Consider the following 4,740-nt stretch of genomic DNA (forward strand, 5'->3'; position numbering starts at 1 on the left):
CCCGCCCCCCCCCCCCCCACCCCAAGGGGGAACGGCCGCGGCGGGGGGGGGCCGTAACGTACCCGCGAGCCGCCCCACGCGCAGAGCCGGGGGGAGGGGGGGGCGGGGAGGGGGCGGGTAATGGGAGGAGGGGGAGGAGCAACGGCTCCGCCCCGCGCGCGCGCGCACGCGCGCCTCCCCGCCCGCCACGACTTCAGATCCCGGCGAGCAACGGGCGGCGGTCACGTGGCGCTAACGGACAGCGCCCCGGCGCTGAGGGGAAGCGCCGCGACACGATACGATACGACGCGACGCGACACGACACGACACGACACGACACGACACGTAGATAGCGAGTGAGCGCGAGTTTCGGCGAGTTTCCCCTCTCCTGCCCGCGGAGCGTCCGGTAGCCGTGTCGGGACCCGGCCCGGCCGGTTGCGCAGGCAGGGGGGGAGCTGGTCTCGCCCGTTTGCGCTGGCGCTGATCGCTCTGTTCTCAGTCAGCTCTGGCGTCAGCTGGAACAGCTTCCAGTCAAATAGGAAAGGAACAAACAACAACCGTAACAAAAGCACTTGAGGATCAGTCGTAGTTTGGGAGGGTTTCTCGGTTTTGCATCATCCCTTACAACACCGGCTGACAAGCCGAGGTTGGCTGCCAGTGGTGGCCACCGGCCCACGGCAGGGTGAGTGGACGTGGGTGCCGTGGCCAGGCTTTAGGGGCCTTTAGAGCCTGCCCTTGCAGGCAGGCGCACAGGTGAGCGGGTTGCTCTGAAACCAGCCAGAGTATGCGCCGGCAGGCTTCAGGGGTTCGCTGATGCCCTTGCTGGGAATCGTGAGAAAAGCTGTGCTTCCCCCCGCGTGTTGCTGCGGTGGCTCCACGGGATCAAGAGAAGCTAAAAGTTAGAAAGCCTTATTTTTATCTCAATGGTTTTGATGACACTACTGAGTTCACACTGGGGCCAGTGAAGTATTTTTAAGTGGTGACATTCCTCAGAGCAGATTTCTAGCTCCAAAGGTCCCACAGCAATGCCATGTTCCCTCTGCCCCCTAAAAAGGGGTATGCGCCTTCATGCTTCATATTTTTAAAGGCCACCACCAATCAGCTTTTTAAACTCTAGTGTCAATACTCAATGAAGGGTGACATTCTTTTGCCTTCAGATGACTTCATGAAAGAATGCTGCCTTGGTACAGGAGTCAGTTCTGGAGACCAGGATTATATTATATGAGAAAAATACATTTTGGGCAGCCTAAATATGTAGATATCTCTTTGCCGCTGATTAATGAGGCACACAAAGTTAGCAAACGTACGAGTGCATGCTACCATAATACCCTTTTCATCTGCATCAGTGTTTATCTCAAGTTTCATTGGTTCCAGATATACACACTCTTTCAGTTTTAGTGCTAGTTTCAGGTTCACTACAGCTATGTTGAAGTCACAAAACTGTATGGTGTCACTATAATAAGACACTGACCTTTAACTGCTGTTGGTATTTAATATTTGCTGTAATATTTGATTTAATTCGTGATTCCTATTCTCTGCATGACTTTCAAAATAGCTAGATTTGCATTTGGGTTTGCTAGCATCTATTTAAAACCTTACTCATGTTACTATTAATATTTAGCTTTACATGCCAGCACCACACAAGTCCAAATGCACCACTGTCCGTATGAAGAATCCTTCATTTTCTTTTGGTTGTTAAAAGGCTGCAGATCAGTTACTGATAGAAGCCCATTTGCTTGCATGCTTTTTAAAAAAAGGAAAAAAGGCATCTAACAAATTCACGTAATATTCAGATGCCCTTTTTCTTAGAATGAAGAAACTGCTTACGCATTTTGATTTATAAATCTGTTTTTCTCATATTGCACTTTCCAAAGCAGCAGTATTGCTAATCCAGACCCCTATGTCCTAAGACACCGATACAGGGTAATGCAATGTTTTCTGAAGTCCACCAAGTGCCAAGTGGTGACAAAGCAAAATGAAGACCTGAGCTGCTGCAAACATTGAGAAAGAGTTGTCTAACTGAATTTCATTATTTTGGTAGAGCCATAACATGACTTTTCAAGATGCTCATTCAAATGGTGAGTTGCCCCCAGCAACAGACCAAACCCCCACAGTTTAAAAATGCATATTGAAGCATTTTGTACAAACAGCACTGCAGGTCAAGAGGCAGAGTATGGAGAGAGGAAAAAAGCCTTGGTGGAGGCTCAGGTGTGGAGATAGACATCACTCTCTGTGGGCCAGGTCTGATTGCAGCACTCTTGAGGCAAGGCTTAGGACGCAAGTGACATGCACAACTCACCTTTAGCCAGTGGCTTGGCTGGGCATCTCCCTCCCTCTGTCCCCCGTGGCAGAAACAGGGGGTCTTATTCACCCAAACAGTGGGAGCTGGGGCACACAGGCACCAGCTGAAGGTCAAAGGTGGACTTGGGTACTTTGGTGTACATAGCTGGAAGTTCAAGTTGAAAACCGAGATCTTCACACTGTCACTTGTGAAGAGAAGACAAAAACATTTTGTTGACCTCAGAAGATGTGAGGAAATCTCATTAGGTTTATTAGGTCATATAAAGATATGAGCCTTATAGTTTGGACTCTGGAGAATGTGCAGCAACAGTAATACTTTGACCCCAGTACATATGCCAGCATGGCGTGAAGCGTACATTAGGGGCTGATCCTGCAACCTCTGCGTGTAATGGACTTTGGTGGGCGCAACACTTCTTTCATTGGTGTAATTTGACTTCAGGACAGTCACTGCTGATTTACTCCGGCCATAACTGAGGTGAGGCTCAGGCCTCCTGTTTTTAAGACTTTTGAAGAATATACCAAGTATGTGTTATTGGTGTGTGTATAGGTGTATAGGCACGTGGAAACATACATACACTATTTCTCTACATGATGGTTACATCCTTACTGGCACTACTACAGTGGTGTCCAAAGAGATATGCTGATTTACCTCAGCAGGGGATCTGGCCTCTGATATTCTAGTGTCTAAGAGGCCCTTTTTTTAAATAACTTTATTTCAAGGAAGAAATACATTTCCGGTGTCCCAAGAGCTTAAGAAGAGGACAGTTGCTCTTCTCCAGATTTCAGACCAGCATCAACTCCTCCTCATGAGTGAAGTGTGAATATTGCATTTCCAAAGCAGGATCCATACCTCTGGTCTTTCCCTAGCTAGAGTTGGTTTTGCACACAGGGAGTATCCTTATTTTTTTCAAAAAAGCACAGAAAGCCTGGCAAGCTCCTTGTTCACCAAATGCAGCAAAAGGATCAGCTGAAGGCCTCTGCCTCAGTCCCTTGAATTCAGGAGCATGTCACAGCCTGTGCTGGGGAAGCAGCATAAATAACCACAAACTTGGGAGAAACAGTAGCAGTCCCCAGGGTTTCCTACCAATCTCCTCCCTCCCACATGCATGCACACACAACACACAAAAAGATCCTGGGGGGGGCTTCCACAAGGTGCAGAGAGTTGGGCGCGAGCAAGGAGCATTGGTGTGGACCTGCTGTTTCCCACTGCTGGGCGATGATTGACGTCCACACTGCTCGGCTTCTCTTTTGCCGCAAGGCAACAAAGGTGGCATTTATACCACTCAAGGCGAAGGCCATTCTCACCTTAGGATCCCTTACGAATACAGAGGAGCTGGTGGCAGAATTGGCCCGTTGGGAGCAGCTAAACGCAGCCTGGGGTGGCACTGGTTCAGTTGGGGTGTTTGTAGCTCAGAATCTTCTTAAAGCAACCTCTGGATGTGGAGCAAAAGAGCCTGGTGATGGCTCACGGGTGTGCCTCCTCTACAAGCAGGACCAGATCCTCCCTCCTCACAGAGACAGGGATGCTTCGTATGCCGGGGGAGAGTGTGCCCCCTCGCAGGCTGTGACACCCAGGGTGTGCCAAGGAACGTGGGGAGTGACCTACTGCGCCAACATCACCTGAGGGACAAGGAGGTCCTTTAACGAGCCCTGTGGCCATAAGGCTTAGCATGAGATGGCCTGGGATTTACTCTCAGAGGAAATGGGGAAGCATGTGGGTTAGTCAGCTGGGGGCTTATCAGGGGAGGTGGTGAAGTGAGCGTGAAAAAGGGGGGAAATAGAGGTGAAAAGGAGGTCTTGGTTTGCCCTGCTGCCAGACCCAGCCAAGAGGTACTCTTCACCGAGAGGGGACAGAATAGCTGGTTTATCTCATCTTTTCAGCCTCTAACCCACTGCAATGATGTAAGATGGGGGCTCGGGCTGCTGAAAGAAAGAGAATTTATTTGGTATCATACAATATAGCAGGAACTGACATCGCATCTGAGTCTCTGTAACAAAGTAGCATCACTTTTGGGGATGGCACTGATAAATCCCCTGTACTTCTGCTTGCAGGAAGACCCTTAAAAAGCATCTGCCTCCGGGGTTGCTCACAGAGTTGATACAAGAGAGTGGAGGCAGTGGTCAGGATCTGGCCCCTGGCAGCAACAGACCTGATTGCCCTTTCATTCAGGCAGAGGAGGAGTGGCAGGATCTCCTGGTCCTGCCAGGACTGGAGGTGGTCTCCCCCACTCAGAAATGTGGCTGTGTGGGCTCAGTATTCAAAAATGAAAGCCGAGGTGATCAATAAATGGGGCAGAAACCACAAGTTGCCTTAGTTCTTAATAATTAACTGGAAGTCCTTTGATGAACTTAGTACCCGAGTGTGGAATTTGGAATCTGACCTTTACTACATCTAGATAAACAGTGTGGCTGACCCGGCAGCTCTCTCTGCAAGCGCCCCTCCACTCTCAGCAGCTCACT

General features: G+C 49.8%; 1 protein-coding gene across 1 annotated transcript in view; it reads right to left on the reverse strand.

Moving 5' to 3' along the window:
• TRMT10A (tRNA methyltransferase 10 homolog A (S. cerevisiae)) overlaps positions 1-152 on the reverse strand; it is a 13,611-nt gene extending 13,459 nt beyond the window's left edge. Inside the window, exon 1 of the mRNA XM_010586179.1 lies at positions 63-152. The gene's annotated coding sequence lies outside the window, so the exon portion shown is untranslated. The remainder of the gene's footprint in view (positions 1-62) is intronic.
• Positions 153-4,740: the final 4,588 nt, after the last annotated feature.

This window comes from Haliaeetus leucocephalus, unplaced genomic scaffold, assembly GCF_000737465.1.
Source record: "Haliaeetus leucocephalus isolate CR32 unplaced genomic scaffold, Haliaeetus_leucocephalus-4.0 Scaffold140, whole genome shotgun sequence".
Lineage (NCBI taxonomy): Eukaryota > Metazoa > Chordata > Aves > Accipitriformes > Accipitridae > Haliaeetus > Haliaeetus leucocephalus.